The 18,540-nt window shown below is 33.8% G+C and overlaps 2 long non-coding RNA genes across 5 annotated transcripts in view; one reads left to right on the top strand and one right to left on the bottom strand.

Moving 5' to 3' along the window:
- LOC123807785 overlaps window positions 1–13,363 on the bottom strand; it is a 55,680-nt gene extending 42,317 nt beyond the window's left edge. For all 4 annotated transcript variants that reach the window (XR_006783697.1, XR_006783698.1, XR_006783695.1 and 1 more), the window contains exon 1: window positions 13,145–13,363. This is a non-coding gene — a long non-coding RNA (uncharacterized LOC123807785). The remainder of the gene's footprint in view (window positions 1–13,144) is intronic.
- A 170-nt stretch (window positions 13,364–13,533) lies between these two features.
- The window catches only part of LOC123807787, a 48,727-nt gene continuing 43,720 nt past the window's right edge, over window positions 13,534–18,540 (top strand). The window contains exon 1 of the long non-coding RNA XR_006783699.1: window positions 13,534–13,877. This is a non-coding gene — a long non-coding RNA (uncharacterized LOC123807787). The remainder of the gene's footprint in view (window positions 13,878–18,540) is intronic.

Here is an 18,540-nt window from a genome sequence, read left to right as displayed (position 1 = left end):
AGATATTTTCATTGATTTTAGAGAGAAAGAGACAGGAAGAGAGGGAGGGAGTGGGAGGGTGTGAGAAACATGAGAAACTGAGAGAGAGAGAGAGAGAGAGAGAGAGAGAGAGAGAGAGAGAGAGAGAGAGGGAGATGGAGAGAAAGAGAAAGACTGATGTGAGAGAATTAATTGGTTCCCACAACCTAGGTATGTGCCCTGACCACATCGAATCCACAAACTTTGGGTGGGTGGCACAATGCTTCAACATCTGAGACACCTGGCCAGGGCTATAAGTTGTAGTTCTTATACCACTAACAGTTAAGCACTTACCACAAGTAACAGAATACAAAGAATAGATTAAACCCATTCATACTCTTAATGAAACATTCATTCCAATTATACATCTTATTGTAGAATGTCTTCACCAAAAAAGGTTATTTTTTTCATTAATATGGGAAAAAAATCAACATCTTAAGTCCACTGAAAAACCAAGAGAATACCAGAATAATCTCCACATCCTACCCCTAGCCCTCCAATCCAGCAGTTATTTAATTCTAATATTCTGCCTTTTTTTTTTTGAAGAAAAAAGACTGCATATATAGTTGAGTCCTTTTTGTACCATATCCTGATCCCATTCTCTTCTCTCTTGAGATACAATCACAATCCTGAATTTGGTATTTATTTCCTATGCATGCTTTTAACATTATTTCTACAAATTGAAATATCTAAAACAATATACAGGGTCTGGCACAAATAACACCCCTTTGTATTACATAAAATGTTTAAATTACAAAATCATAAGCATGAAATTCTATAACATAACAATATCACACTCAAGCACACCATAAGACATCTTAGGTGAACTGTTCAAATTGCTGTCCATCTGTGCGAGACATTCACATATCCAACTAGCCACACTCAATGGTGTTACTTCTGCTGGACCCTGTATATCATTGCCTTCAAGGTTTATATAAATGTTACCATACCATATATATATATTATACCAAACTTGTTATGTTGCATAAAACCTTTTGAAACTTATTTTTGTCATTCATCTGTGACAATACACACAGCTGTCACTTAAGTAGCAGTATAACAAAGAGTTCATCATATGACTATGTCACAATTTGCCATTCTCCTGCTGCTTAACATTTATATTGCTCTCAGTTTTTTTTCCTACTGAAAGTAAAAGTAAAACTGTTTCACATGTCTTAGTTTGTCTAGGACATTTAGGAATGGAATTGTTGGTTCAAATCTGTGTATATCTTCAATTTTACTAGAACATTGTCAAATGCTCCCACAAGCAGCATAACAAAAGTTACCCTTTTTCCAATATTTGAAACTACATTTAAGAAAAACAGCAACTATCTAAATGGAAATTTAAATAAATTCTTAAGTGATCAATTCACCAAAAGTAGATATACTGAATGTTCTAATAGATCAGGCTAATTTTGGTCCAAGGTACTTGAACAAAAGTAAAGCTTGCATAATAAAACTTTCCTCATGATTGGAAAAAAATCAAGATCTAATCTATAACAACTGCAGTAGAAATGAAAAGATTCATAATTAGTTATTGAGCTTACAAACACCATTACCAAAAAGGGAAAAAAGCAGAAATTATAAATGTTTTTTTGGTATGAAGAATCCTCTCTCATTTAATTTTGGTCAGTGCTTCTCTAAGAAAAAAAAGGGTCATAGCTTGGAAAAAAACACAAATTCCTGAGCCCCGGCCCCAGCCCTAGATCCTGATTAAGCAGGTTTAGAAAAATGTTTTATTCTAGGCTATTTTGGTACAGGTAGTTCACGGACACTTTGCACAGTAATTAAAATCAGTAGAAAAAAAGGTATTTTTAATATAAAGGATTATGTACCTCACATTTTTGTTAAGGGTCATTTAACAGTAAGTATTGTTATGTTAAATTGATCAACATATTAAAACATTTCAGTATTAGTAAAAAAAAAAAGTAATTTCAATTTATGGTTGAATATGTTTGACTTCACAATGTTAAACCATGCTGGGGGCTCATTTATCACCAGATAACCAAGCACATTCAACAAAGCTTTTTTGGATAATAATAGTAGAGAGCTAACATTCTTAGTTTACTGCAATTGGTAAGGAAAAATATTAAGAATGGGAGTGATCAGGTGTGATTTTTAATGAAGATTACCAAGGAAAAGCTATAATTACTTTTTTAAAGAAATGCTATTGCAAATGTTAGACTTTGAATTAAGACATTTACTAAATTAAGACATATACTAAAATGTCATTTGTAGCTTCCAGCATGAATACTACAAATGGTATAAGAACTTTAACAGAAATCCAATATTCACTTCCATGTAATTACAACCTATTGGAATTACTTAGATACAAAAGAGGAGAAAAATGTACAGATATTTAGGTGATGCAAATTTATGCAAATTCAAATTATAAAAATCAAGAACACTCTCTACACTAATTAAAATTACAAAGTTCTACTTTCAAAAGATTTAGAATAACCTGAACTTTCAAGATGCAAGACATTCTAATAGAGAGGAAAAAGCAGAGATATGAATTTCCATGTTCAGCATGCTTTAGATTTAGTTAAGTAGTATAAGGTGGTGTTTTTTGTTAGAATGAGGTCAACAAGCTGGGTTTCTTTAGACTGGGCTATATAAAACAAAAATAATGTGGGCTCAGAATATGGCTCCAAAGTAAAACGAACACTCATTTGTGGCCACAGTCAACTTTTCTTTCCTCAATATATTACCTAACCTGTGTTATCAGCAACTAATTACTAATTTTTCCCAGTCTACCAGCTTAAAAGTGAAAAACACGAAATACCATACACACATACTTCCAGAAGACAGGCTTTCATTCAAACAAATTATCTGAATAAAAATTTACATTAACTAAAATGAGAGTAAACAGTAAAAAATAACGAGTCTAAAAAAGTATCTACTGTTCTCTTTATGCTCTTTTGGGAAGATATATTTTTGTCAAAGAATGTATTCATTATACTATAGCTGGGTTACACTGACAGTGGGGCCTTTCCTATCTAGTCTGTAAAAACTGGTGGGTACAGGCTTTTCTGACTACCATCATTGCATATTTGATGTATTTAGGAACAACTGCTGACTAGCAGCAGCAATCTCCCAGTCCCTGTTCTCAGCTGTAAGGGACAGGAACAAGGGCTGTGGTAATACTTGTTTATTTACTGTTGCTGCTTCTGAAGCAGCAAACTCAGAAAAGCTATACAATTAATAAGAAAAAGCGGGATGGGAAGAAAGAAGACAAAATTGGTCTTTTCATTAGAAAGAGAAGCTATAATGTATCTAAGGAAATAAATTAATGACACATAATGATCCACAACTCGTAGTTTGTATTTAACTGCTCAATTATCAACATTCTCACTGTTTATCAAGGTTCAGGGTAAATTCAAAGAACATTTTCCCTATTCTTCTGAAGAATAAGAAAATATGTAAAAATTAATCAAGAAATGAAATTACATTTTGCTTACAAAAAGGTCCAGGCTTCCAAGTCCCACATATCTAATCACCACCATATACAGAGGATGTTAAATACTACTAACAAAGAAGTAAGATTTTAGCACATAGAGTTTTTTTACAAAACTTCCAACTATTAAAAACTTTCTATGTGTAATTTAACTACTTTAAATGTGTGATGCAAAGCTAAAAACAGTACATAATTATCAACTAATAACAGAAATAGAAGTTGTTCTGTTAAATTACCTTTAAAATTAAATGTGACGCTATTTATGAACTTAAATCCTTCTATTTAACTGCAATTCTTATCTTTTAACATCTAGGGAAATTGTGACTCTGAAAAATATTTAAAAAGTCAGAAAAATTAGAAAACCTATACATTTTTTAGTAAATGCTAGAAATCACTGATAAATTTTAAAAATATTTGGTCAAGAAAGCTAGGTTTGAGATTAAAATAAAAGTATAAAATACAGTAACATTTAAAAAATTCAGATCAAAATACTCTGTAAGTAAAAAACCCACCCTTTATTTTTCTAAAAATTGAAAAAATAATTTTTCTGTTAAGCAGCTCAATAAATATAAACAATATTAATAATAAAAATAAAAAATAATTCTGAGGATCACAGGATAATAAATTACTAAATATATGTATTTGGTATAAAGTTATACAATAAAAAACTAACAGCAAATAACAAAGGATTTTTAAAATTTAAGACATTCACAAACTGATAAATTCACTATCAGTTAGTAGATTAATCAGTATCAACAGCTACATTTGAAATGTGCTGCACATTTGTGTTCCAAGTGACTATAACTATGAAAATAGGAAAGTAAAATTAAGCCAAATTATATGTTAATGAAATATCAAAAGTGTGGTTTGTGTTGCAGAGAACTTAAATCCTCACATTAAATATTGCATTTTGAAAATGCTTATTAGAAAATGTAATTCTGATGCATTAGGTCTTATTTGAAAAAATAGAAATAGATTAAGGATACATTTGCTAGTCAAGAAAAGAAAAAAATATACACACAAACAGAACGACTTCAAACATTTAAAAAACTTTTATTATGAAAGATAATTGTATCCACTCTTAATGAATGCTTGGCAGCACTATAAAACCTCCACTAAAGAAAGTTGCTATAGCTAAAAAATTGCTTAAAATATTCCTCTATTTCAGTTTATTCAAACATTCTTCCCCCACCTAAAGATGACTATTTCAATAAAATAGGAACACAGCATAACTGTTGTAACAATTAAGAATTTTTCTTTAAATGTTATTTAACCCTAAAAATGTATTTAAGCAAAAATAAGATATAAATTTATATCTATAAAATAACAATAAACCCTTTCTCTCAAGATCTGACATAATGAACCACATATCAAGGCTTAGTTAGATATAGATAAGCAGATCTGCAAATTTACAACAGCCAAAATCCTTACAGAATGTCCTTTAAGAAGAAATTAAAAAATAGCCAATCACACTTTGCAGTAAAAGTCCTTTTTAACTTGCCTCCTAAATTAACACATACTACAAATTAGGGTAAAGTTCCTTCCTTTATAAGAGCTGGCTAAATACAAAAAAAACTGTTAATATCTTCATTGATTCTTTTAGATGTTAAATTACTTACAGAAAAAAAATTAGGAAGTTTATGAACCAGTAATATAGAGAGGACAATTTTATGATACTAAAAATTTGTGTCCAAACAGTAAGTTATGACAACCTCAAAGAACACAAATCACAAACTCTCTAAATTAGGAACAACTCTGTAAATTTATGTCTTTATTTACAATATATATGCAAAAGACCATTTAATTCAATAAGGCTGTGTATAAAGATACCTGGATTAAAAGTGATAAATTGAACCTGGATTTTTTTTTTAGACACTCAGAAATCATATGTTTTTACTTTTCATTTGAATATTTTCTAACTTGGAAAACACTGGCTAAGTTAGAAGGAAGCAAATTTTTATTTTCTTCCTATTCAAACTAAACTGCTTTTAAAAATAACATTCTCAAATCAAAGGTAAGAAGATATTCTAATATTGTATTTATCTCAATCACCTTCAGTATAATGACATCACCACCTGAATTCACCCTGATATTAAACTGACTTCTATTAAATTTTAACATTTTATTTAACTTTAACTGTTAATAAATTTGCATTCCTGGATTATCTAATAGCTACTAATACAGAAGCATCTAATGTTTTTAGTATTTTTTTAAAGATTTTATTTATTTATTTTTTAGAGAGGGAAGGGAGGGAGAGAGAGAGAGAGAGAGAGAGAAAGATCCATGTGCGGTTGCTGGGGGCCATGGCCTGCAACCCAGGCATGTGCCCTGACTGGGAATCGAACCTGCGATGCTTTGGTTCACAGCCCCCGCTCAATCCACTGACGGTCAGCCAGGGCCAGCCAGGGCCGTTTTTAGTATTTTGATGTGTATTTCAATATTTAGAAATTTTTAAATATCTGAGAATCTTCTTTAAAAATATTTAACATTGTTTAAAAACATGTTTAAAAATAAAAGTAGTTCAGCCCTGGCTGGCGTAGCTCAGTGGATTGAGCGCGGGCTGAGAACCAAAGTGTCCCAGGTTCCATTCCCAGCCAGGGTACATGCCTGGGTTGCTGGCCACGGCCCCCAGCAACCGCACATGGATGTTTCTCTCTCTCTCTCTTTCTCCCTTCCCTTCCCTCTCTAAAAATAAACAAAATCTTTAATAAATAAATAAATAAATAAATAAATAAATAAATTAAAGTAGTTCTATGACCATGATAATTACACTTCACTCTTAAGACTACACCAATAAAAGCAAACCTTTGTAAATTCTTGTATTTTAAGTATAAAAAGTAAGTATTTTTAGGCAAAAAAATATTTAAAAAAAATTATAGTACATTATAATTTAGTAAACCTCACTTACCTAGCAAATATTTTTAAAATAATTATTATGGTTAATTCTTTATCATGTGATTAAATACTTTATAATACAAAAATTACCCAAGTAAAATGCAGTAATACTTTAAGAAGTTCATTTTCATTATACCAGACTGCCATTTGGAAAACAATCAAGAATTTCATTAGCTAAGTATCTGAAATTTTTAAACTATACAAATCAGAGAAAATAAATATGCTATAAAAGTGGATGTATTATAAAGTTTTTTGGAGGAAGACTGTAAGTCACTAGAAATTTTGGCATTCTACAATTTACTTTTTAAAAGTTTGCAACTTTTGATATAAACAATTTAAATATTTTACTTGGAGTACCTATGAGTAAGATATCAGCTTCTGCTTAGAGTAAGTTTTTCAGTTTCAACCAAATTACCACTTTTAGTTAGGCTACTACTTGGAATACTTTAAATGCTCTTAAAATATTTTCATTAGTTTTATCTAATTTTGTAGGTTTGAGTTATCACTATACCTGTCACAGAGCTAAGCACCAAATTCCATTTGATTTAAACCTTCCATTTTATAAGATTTAAAGTCTACTATTTAACTCTTTTACATATAACACTATAACAACCTTATAGGAAAAAAAATCCCTATATATACTTATCTTCAGGCTAAATAAATTCACTTGGAGGTGGACCTAATACAAGATAACATCAACTACATTTAAAAAATCTGGAGTTTCAATAAACAAGAGCATTCAACCTTGGCCACTTCACAGGATGACTTTTGTATTAATAAATCTTCACTGATTTTTAGCTCACCTGAAACTTCTAGATTTACCAAGTGGTTAGGCCAATTGCAAAGATATAAAATTGCATGCTTTTGAAATTCATTAGTATACCTTAATCTCTTAACATGTTTCAATGCATTATGTGAATGTACAATCAAAGAAGTTAGGTTATTCTCCAGAACTGGCTTTCTTCTAAAGGTCAAAACCTGAAATAAAAATGTCATGTATTATAGCATGAAGACACTCAACAGATTTTCACCTCTTGCAGTTCCACAATGGATCCCTGAACACAAAGATAAAGGTCTTCAAAATGAACTCAACCTTGCCTATGTTAAAAAAACCCACAAAAAACAAAAAACACTAACTTGAACATAATGTTATTTAAATAGAGATAACTTGATTAGAAACATTTGTGATATGCTTTATCATTTGAGACCTCTTCACACAAATCAGATTAATATGTTTCTGCCTTCATTTTTCTTTAGGGCTTTAAGCAGTGTAGGGGTGTGCAAGTGTGTGTGTATTAATGGGTATTAGAAAACTAGTAAAGAGGACTCATAATGAAAATATCAGAGATATAGTTTGTGCTTCTAAAACTCATAAAACCCAGTTTTAAAAAACTGGGTTTCTCAGTTTTCTCTCAAGGGACTGAGAGAAATTTTTAACTACCTTTCTCCCCAAATTATCAAATTTTTAATGATGAATTACCATTATTTTCAACTTCAGTCTTTTGCCATGCCTGAGTGAACAATAATATTGATATTTCCAAATATTATAAGACATTACAATTGTAACAGAACAAAATATAGAATTTACTCTTTAAACAAATTAAAATATAAGTAATAAACGGATGACTATTGGGCCAATGTTTTTTTAAAAAATATTTCCAAGCAGAAGTGATGTAACCAACTAAATGTATATAAATAGCTTTTTAATTTGTTTCACCTGTACCTACTGATTTAGTGGCAATCAACTAATTAAAAATATTAAATTGTTCAACTACCAAAGATTTATAATGTACTATTTGTGACCCATAATGCTCTGAGTTTTCTACTTTTACTTAAAAATGAATTAGGAAAAGAAATGAAAACCAAGGAAACCTTTAATCCTCTTCCGCCAAACATTTGATTGTTTACAGGCAAAAACCACACACATATAACCTATGAACACCAGTTCAAATAGCATTAACATTTTTAAAAATTAAAATAATATCTACAGTCTTCCTCAAAGATACAAAGTTCTCTATATTTAAGCACTCTAAAAATTAAGGTATCAACTTTAGAAACCACAAAAGGAAAATACAGACACCAATATGTACTCTCTGCCAGATATTAAGTTTTTAAATAGCAGAAAAACAAAATATACTAAATAACAAGAAAAGTGAGTTAAAATACAAGACAAATATTAAATCAGATGATAAAGATGATGTAAAAAAACCCTTGAAATAGTAAAACTCAAATCTATTAGAAAGCAGATTATTTATATTCAGAACTCACAAGTCTTTCCAGTACAAAAGACAGAATTAACCAAAAGTATATTAAATGTCTCATAATTTAATAAGTATATAGAATAAAATTCATATATATATATATTTAACACCAATTCTAATATTTGAAACTTATCTTTCTAAAAGATCTTTTAAGCATCCCTAGGACAGTCAAGGAGGAAAAAAGGCAAAAGAAAATCATTTCCTCATCAGAAATCAACATTTTTAGGAAGGCTTTACAGTCATTTGTATATGCAAATAATCAGACAAATATAGAAACATATATTAGTAATGTGATATCCTAAAACTGGTGTTACTCACAATATTAAGCCAACTCTGAAGCTCTAATAGTCACTTGTAAAAAAAAGCAAAACAGCTGAATATAATTTTTGATATATTTAAAATAAAGTGGTAATTTATTATTGATTTCCTTTGGTCTTAAGAGAGAGTCTACCAAATTTCAGCAAGTCATAGTTTGAGTTCTAATTACATACCTGGCACACAGTATTTTTAAATTTGCTGAATAATAAAAAAAAGAACAAAACTACAAGTACACTAATACTCTAAAATATGACAAGTCTTTCTAAGATGTGTTTTCCAGTTATAATCACATCAATACTATGTTTCTTTTAAAAAAGGTTAAAAAGAAATCAACATAAAATCATTAAGCTTCACTGAACAAAAGAAATAAAAGACAAGAGCCATTAGGCCAGTTATTTTTTAAATGACAGAAATTTGTGTAGAATAATACTTCAAAAGTGTGTAAATTCATACTCTAATTGATTTTTTTAATTGGAGAAAGTTTATATATCATGTAGAAGAAATACCTAATACAGTCTTCTGGCTATATTTTTTCTTTCTGTAAACCCAATCAACTAATCAACATTTCTGGATTAAAGTATTTTGTTACATTTGAACTGTTACTACATACTGATAAACAAATAAATAGAAATAAAAATAAACGTAAGTCTCCACAAAACAAAAAACAAAAATATAGTACACAAAGATGATGATACAAGGAATCCAGAATATGAGTTATTTTGAAATTTTCATCCTTAGCTCTATAGTTCATGATAAACATTAAAAACAGTATTAATCTGATTAGGAAAAATAGTGTTACACAAAAACACCTAAGGCTACATTTTGACAAAAATTGACAGCAGTTAAATAAAGTCTTAAATTGTACTTTTGTTTGTCTAGGAAGAAGGACAAATGAAAATGAATACTACCAGGGAACCTCTCTAGTTCCTTCTCCCCTACAATATATAAACACAGCTTTAAAAAGAGTTGAGCTACTGTGGCAACACCTTTGTTTTCTTGTGGTATTATGACTTTTCTAGTCTCTACAGTACAATAGAAAATAAATTAGAATTATATACATAATATAATAATTAAATGCATCTGTTGGAAACATAAATACTGTTGCACCCACAAATCTAAAAGCAAAATCTTCCTTCTAATCTACCATCTCATAAAAAGTAAAATATATTTGAATGCTGTGGATTTTATTTAGGTGCTAGTTCGTTCTCAAGCTTTAGGTGTAGTATTTTGATCCTTCACTTCTTTTAAAAATGGCTTATTAAGCAAAACAATCCTCACTCATCTGACCCCCAAAACAAACAAAAACCATAAACCAAAGCATTAAAAAAAGTATGTTTAAATTTAATCAGCCTGGTAAAATTTGAAAGCCTTTCCCTACCCTAAAAACTCTCCAAGTCATATAATGACCAGAATGAAAATTAAAACACAAAAAACAAAATAGTAAACACACACACACACCCCTCACTAGTTCAGGTATCACAGGCAAAATTACATTTAAAATAGAAAAGAGGTTTCCCACAACTTCATCAAATCAAATTTTATAAAAAATCATTAGGATTTTCTATGAAATTTTCATGAAATGACTAAAAACAGCTTTGAAAAAAAGGCAATGAACATGGGTTCTGTAACCGCAATTCTTGTTATAAAGGCCCAAAATAGTATGATTTATAAACTCTGTTATTCCACTTAATGTTATAGTTACAGCCCTGCAGAGATTTATGAAAGTTTTAGTATCTTTTCATTTGAGTATTTCGTATCCATGCTTATTTGACCTAATGTGAGAATACAAAGTTTCAAAATTTCAACTACTATTCATAAAAAGATATTAATTTCTATTAAACTAAAAGAAAAACGTTTAAAAAGGATCAACACCTATCTTTTTAATCAGTGAATTTACCAATTTTCTTTGAAAACCACACCCAACTTTTATCAAGATGCAAAAATGGAATGACAAGCCTGGTCATAAATAGAAATTCACTGACGGCTGTCCCAAGCAACATTAAAAATCAACTTAAAATGGACCAAATAAATCACATTGGGTACACTGTTGTATGCAGTATTTTCTTCATGATACATTTATTAAAGAAATGAAATCATATATACGCACCTGTGCATACTTACCTGCTGTATTGTGTAAACTAAGCAACATACATTTCTTGTAAATAAAGTTTTAAGCCCTCTACAATGGCTGAGTTAGTAAAATCTATGTATTTTAAATTAGATGTGACAAGTTTTTAAAAATATATCCAATTTTTGTAAAAAATGTAGAAAACTCTTAACATCAAGAATATTAGTTTCCTTTTACCAGAATTAAAAAAAAAATTGTCCCACAATCTGAATTTAATATATGTAGTTTATGATGAAAATTTTGTCAAAAGAATAAAAAAAATCCAAATGCTTCACTCAGTTTTTAACCAACAGAGAACAGGGGCGGATACATAAATGTGATTTTTGCCAGCAGAATACGATTTTGCAGAAATTGCCTCCTCGGTTTTTCTTTTAATATACATTTCAGAATTACGCTAAGTTCCTTTATGAAAAAAAATATTAAAGACCAGCTGTTTTTAAATAACCCGTGTTAACCTTTTGTAATTATTTCCGTGGTTCTCTAAAAATAACATTTTTCGTAAAGTCGAGTATTATAATCTAGTGTTTAACATTCAAAGCCCCCAGTCCGCTTGCTTCCAGCCATTCAGGAGATAAAAAGTCCAGTGTTTTGGGAACTCCGTTAGACACAATTTCAAAAACAGCACATTGCGCTCTCCTGTTCTCTTCGTGGAAAGATTGTGAGGGCGGGTCCCCTAGTCTTTACAGAAATAAGAAATCACTCAATCGTTACTTCAGCTCCGGGGGTGGGGGGAATTTTACGCAAAGGACTCTGAACAGAGTGTGACTGCGGTTCCACTGCAGCATTATTCCTCTTCGGGAACAACCGAATAGCTGTTGCAAAACCATCTCCTGCATGTTCTCAACACAGAGCCGTGCGCCCCACACGCAAAACATCGCGCCGGCAAAGGGTTAATCTAGTGGCTCCTTCACCGCAGAAAAGGATTCCAAGTCCAAAATTTATAAAGGTCAAAGTCAATAAAGTATTACTTAAAGCCATCACTGGCTCAAAAGATTCGAGTTGTCGAGTAAGAATTGGTGGAATCTGGGAGCTAAAAAATAAATCTATCACTAAAGTAAATGATAAATACATCCCTCTTCCCTACGTCTCAGAGTCAAGAGAGCTCCCAAGAAAAAGGTGGGGGCTGGAAAATTACCGCCAAACTGTCTGAGTAAAGACTTTTCAGGAGGAAAACATCGTTACTGGTGCACCGATTGTTTTCCTCCACGCGACATGTTTCAAAGGTTGGAGAAGAAAAGTCTTCTAAGAAAGTGCGGCTTGGGGAAATCTCAAAGAGAAAGGAAATTGCAAGCTCAAAGCCCCATCTTTCATCTCACCCAAGACCCCCTCCCCCAAGAAAGGACAACACCGGAAAAGCAAAAATCGAAAGTCCAGCATCTTCCCTAGGAGTCCGCTAAAACCTCAAAAGTCTGCCCCCTCCCCAAATTGTTAAGCGGTCAGTGCTACCCCAGCCCGGATGGAAGTGTTCAGAGCCAGAGTGCTGCATAGTGAAACTCACATTCGTAGGACACCTCAAGTTTTGGCTCAAAGGCAATATATTGGGCTGGGTCCCGCACGACGGACGGGAGGAACCCGCTACTCCAGGTCCTCAGTTTCCACCGACCTTAACTTTCACGATACGAAAAGAACGCCGTCCACAGGCGGGGAAAACTGCGATAAAAGACCGCTCGGTTGGGCAGTAGGGGAGGAGGTGCTCATCCCCCTGCTCCTGTCAAGGAGCTGCGGCCTGCGGTGGCCCGCCGCACGCCGCACCCCGCACCCCGGCCCGGTCCTCTAAGGTCCTGCTGACAGATCCGATGGGCGGCGGCAGCTCAGTCGCAGCCAGACACCGTCCCGCTCAAACTGCTACTCCCCTCCCCCCACACACCCGCCTCTTCGCGCTCTCGCCACATTCCACCCGCCACCGCCCACTCGGAGACACTTAGTTATCCCCCAACCCTATCTCTTCACATTTTTCTTAATTAAAATGAGGGCGGACCCAGTGCCCATTCCCTGCACCCCCCCACCGCCTGCAGGTCCCACCACTGCCACTTCCCGAGTCCCGCTCTACTAACTTCAGTCTCTTACCAACTGCGCCAACCCTGGCGAAGCTCCACGAACTGTTCTACTTCGAAGGGATTTTTGGAGATTTTTTTAGTGATTTTTTGATGGAGTTCTACTGGCGATATACTTTGGATCAGGTTATCTCATCTCTCCGGCTAAATCGATGGGATCAGGCATCACTCGAAAATGGCGCCGAAAGCGCTGAGGCTCCTCATTCAAATTCGATATAGCCAACCCCGCTGCCCCGGCGCATGCCGGGAACGCGGGAGGCCTTCTGAACTGTCAATACCGCCTCCAAACACCCACTCTGGCTTTCCAGACAATTGTACGCACGCGCCGACTCCTCCCCCAACCCCGCTCCTTGCACATGCGCAGAATTATGGCTGTATTCTGTTGTTCCATTGCTTCTTTGGTGGCAATCAGCCTACTTCCTTTCCTTGCGCTTGCGTTCTGGTCCTTCTTAACTCAGCCTCGGAGGTAGAGGGCCAGTGGGGACCGTGAACCCAAAGGTCCGTAGACTGTATATATCACTCGGTAGGCATTTCATGTAATGTTCGAGGAAAACAGATGAAGGTGCAGCTTAAGCGAAAAGAAACACGGCTTATTGCCAGTGTCTAACAACGGAATGTGTCTTCTTCGAGACCATCTGTATTGTATGGATACACGTGAACTTAAAACAGCCCCGCCTGTGGGCAGAGCTCTCTGTGTGTGTCAACTCTTTACAGGAGCTATCGCATTTAAGCCTCAACTTTGTGAGGTAGGTACTATTATCATTCTTAAGTATGTTGCCTAAAGGAGCACAGGTAACAAGCACGTGATGAGTACACATCTGTCAGATTATGGAGCCCAGGCATTCCCCATGCTGTGGAGCCAACCTGAGCACACACAGGTGTAGTTTTCTCGGCTCAACAACCACGTAGGTGATCTCGCATTCTGTCTGCCTGCCGGGGCTTGAGGAGTACATAAATTTGCCCGGGTCCTTCCTGGTCCTGTTACGAAGGTGCTTCATGGAACCCAGTTTCTCTCACTACCTCACTTATGATTCTCTCGGTTTGGGAGAGGTGAATGGATGAATGGGCAGTCTTTGGGTATCACTGAGGGTGATTAAAAAAAAAAGGGCGTGCTAAGTGAACTGAATCTAGCAAAGGTGGGTTTCCGTTGTGTGACACACTGATAAGTGATACCTAGTTACCAAGTATCGCCTGTGATAGGCATGGTGCTAAATAGGTATTATCCTTATTTTACACAAGACACCCTAAGACTCATATGAAGAAACTTGCCCCAAAGTCTTACAACTAGTAAGTGGAAGCACAAGACCTAGGCAAATCTAACCATCAAAACCTTCAAAAATAGGGCACTATGATAGGACTAAATAAATGATGAAAAAGTTGTCGGTATTTTAACACCTTCCTTAAAAACCTCTTTCACTAGTTTATTTGCTTGGTAGAGATATGCTCTCTGCCGAGAGGCTAGTTAAGATGAAAAAAATTTAAACTGCCATTGATCCTAAATAATTGGAGTTTAAGATTATTTTTATTGGTTACCTTTTTCCTGATTCCGAGTTATCAAGAAGTTTCTAAAGAATCCAACAGTTAAATCTGGGTTATTGCTGGGGTGTTTTTTTTTTCTTCCAGTTTTTGTTGCAAAAGAACTTGTGATGAACCATAACTGTTTACATATACTATGACATATCATTGTGAGGATTAAAACAATTAATATGAAAGTGCCGAAAGTGCTAAGAAGTAAGGAAATGGGAGAAGGCCAACACAATTTGCATTAATGAGGTACAATTGGAAAAGATGGATTTAAATAATTTGAGATCAAGAAGAAACATGGCTGTATAAACAGTATGTGTGTCTTGTATCTGTATTGTATGTTTGTGTACTGGTTAAGTGAGTGAACTCTGGAATCAATGCACCTGAGTTTGAACCTCAACTCTGCTACTCGGTGTGCCCCTATATAAGTTACTTTTTCTTACTTTGATCTTCTGTAAAAGGAGTAATGCTAGTACCTCATTTGGTGGTTGTAAGGATTAAATGACCTAAATATTAAGGACATTGAACACTGCTTGGCCTATTAGTAAATATTAGCTAATGGTCTTTAACCCTGACTTTTCAAAATGGCTTAAAAGATGTTTTAAAAATCAAACTATATTTAGTGCCATAGGAATTAGCATTCATATTCAAGAGTCCCTCAAGTGATAAATTAGCCTGACTTATGATTTTTGCCAAATATTGTAATGATTTCTGTCAGAAGAAAAAGGATGATAATTTGTTTTACCATTTCATAACAATAACATGGAAGTGGAATGGTGTTATTCCTCTTTCTAATTATTAAAGTTAAAGAAAATAATCAGGCCAGTCTAAAATATATAAAGTAAAAACCATCCAAATTTCTATCATCCAGAGATAATTATATATCCTTCTGTATATTAAAAATATAATGTACCTGTGAGGGGAGTCAGCTAGGGGAAGTCTCAATAAATGATATATTTGGGGAACTTATTTGCAAGATTGTATTGAACTTCATGAATTGGTAAATTTTGACCTAGCTCCCTTTTGGTATAGTCTTTCAAGAAAATTATATAAAATCGATGATGTTGTTGATAAATAATAACATTGAGGACCAACTCTATGTCCGGTACTATGTTAAGTATGTCTGTGCTAAGTATGTATGCATTTTCCCCTCGAATCCTCATGATAATACATGAGGTGGATGCAATTATTATCTACATTTTGCAGAGACTAAAGTTTCTATGAATGTTAGTTTTAGATTTAAGTCCTGTTTTGTTTCAAATCTTATTTAGTAAACCCAGAATCTTTCATTAAACCTTCTTTACTCACTAAAATGGAAGAAAACAAAACCAAATAACATGGTTCCTATGCCTGAACAAAAAACCCAATTGGAAAAAATAATGTTTTGCAAATGAAAAAATTTATTTGACTACAGGGGGATACAAATTCCTGAGCTGAATTTTAAAGTAAAAAAGAAAAAGGGTTTTTACTTCAGACCATTAAATTCACAGATAAAACATTAGTAAGAATACCTTCCCCGAATAGCTGCTACAATTTTGAGAAAGAAAAGCAAAGAAGGAGGGATCACAATACCTGATACCAAACTGTATTACAAGGCCACTGTAATCAAAACAGCCTGGTACTGGCATAAAAACAGGCACATGGACCAATGGAACATGACAGAGAGCCCAGAAATAAGCCCAAGTCTCTACGGTCCATTAATATTTGACAAAGGGGGCAGCAACATAAAATGGAGTAAAAACAGTTTCTTCAACAAATGGTGTTGGGAAAACTGGACAGCTACATGCAAAAAAATGAAACTCAAGCACCAACTTACACCATACACAAAAATAAATTCAAGGTGGATAAAAGACTTAAATATAAGTCATGTCACCATTAAAGTCCTAGAGGAAAACATGGGCAGGGAAATCTCAGATATTTCATGCAGCAACATTTTTACTGATGCATCCTCCAGAGCAAGGGACATAAAGGAAAGAATAAACAAATGGGATCTCATCAAAATAAAAAGCTTCTGCACAGCTAAAGAAAACAGTATTAAAATAAAAAGAGAACCAACTGTATGGGAAAACATATTTGCCAATGATACCTCAGACAAGGGTTGCATCTCCAAAATATACAAAGAACTTACATGACTCCACTCTAAGAAGACAAGCAACCCAATTAAAAAATGGGCAAAGGACTTGAACAGACACTTCTCCAAGGAGGACATACAGAGAATCCAGAAACACATGAAAAGATGCTCAATATCACTAGTTATCAGAGAGATGCAAATTAAAATCACAATGGGATACCACTTTACACCAGTCAGAATGGCCATCATAAACAAAGTAACAAACAACAAGTGTTGGAGAGGTTGTGGAGAAAAGGGGACCCTAGTACACTGTTGGTGGGATTGCAGACTGGTACAACCACTATGGAAAACACTATGGAATTTTCTCAGAAAACTAAAAATGGATCTGACTTTGGACCCAGCAATTCCACTGCTAGCATTATATCCTAAGAACCCTAAAACACCAATCTAAAAGAACCAATGCACCCCAATGTTCATAGCAGCACAATTTACAATAGCCAAGTGTTGGAAGCAACCTAGATGCCCATCAGTAAATGAATGGATCAAAAAACTATGGTACATTTATGCAATGGAATTCTATTCAGCAGAAAGAAAGAAAGAGCTCCTACCCTTTGCAACAGCATGGATGCAAGTAGAAAGTATTATGCTAAGCAAAATAAGCCAGGAAGTGAAAGACAAATACCATATGATCTCATCTTTGACAGGAACCTAAACAACAAAACAAAGAAACAAGCAAAATATAACCAAAGACACTGAAATAAAGAACAGACTGACAGAGTTCAGAGGGTAGAGGAGAGGGAATTTCAGGGTAATTTTAGGGGAAAAGGGGGAGGGTTTAAAGGAACTAGTATAAGGACACATGGGTAAAAACTAGGGGTGGGTGGAAATGGGAGGGAGGAGGGGAGGGTTGGGTGGGTGGGTTGGGATGGATTAAAAGATAGAAAATTGTACTGCAACAACCATTTAAATAAAATTAAAAAAAGAGAAAAGGATACCTTCCCCAAATTTTAATACTCCACAAAGTGATGTACATTATGAAAAGAGAGAACTCAATTATTTAGGAACTAAATTAGAGCAGATTTCAACTTTCTTTCATCTTGAATACAGTGAAGAGTTAATCATCCTTTCTCCACTTTTTCACCCACAAAGTTTGTGTCTCTATATACTCTTGTCATAAGAGTAGAGCTGAAGTCATAATTTAAAATCTGAGGTTTTACTTGTGAAACTGGAATGCCATCACTAGTTAACAAATAGTAAATAAGGATAGTGTGAAGGACAGAGGTCTTGTACTTTCAATGCTTATTTTATCATTCCTACTAATAGGAAGTAACCTACAACTGATGGGATGTTGGCTTCAACATATTAACTTAATTAGATAAAATTATGAAAGCTGTAGATCTTTGCATCTTTTAAGAAAGAATGAAGACTCAAAGAAGAAAACCTTTTGAAAAATAACTTGAAAATAGTTGTTTTTTTAACTTATCTACATAGGTACCTTTTATTTTCCTGTTTTCTTATTTCTTCAACTTAATAAAAAAACTTTATTTGGAAATTATTTCAAACTTACAAAAGTGGGAAAAATAGTTCAGAGAACACCCATATCATTTGCTTCCTTTTATGCAGCATCTGTCTCTGTCTTTTCACAGTTATGTATGTTATATACAATTTGTTTTCTGAACCATTTGAGTTGAGTTTAACACATATCCTTCACTCCTAAATACTTGAGGGTGTATTTCTTACACACTTTATAAATTGACATTGAAATAATACTTTAATCTACCATCATATTCCAGTTTTGTCGGTTGATCCTTGTA

The sequence above is a fragment of the Phyllostomus hastatus genome, unplaced genomic scaffold, assembly GCF_019186645.2.
Source record: "Phyllostomus hastatus isolate PE091 unplaced genomic scaffold, TTU_PhHast_1.1 phas_scaffold_46, whole genome shotgun sequence".
NCBI lineage: Eukaryota > Metazoa > Chordata > Mammalia > Chiroptera > Phyllostomidae > Phyllostomus > Phyllostomus hastatus.
The sequence above is the reverse complement of the archived record's forward strand: the minus strand, read 5'-3'. Positions and strand labels throughout refer to the sequence as shown.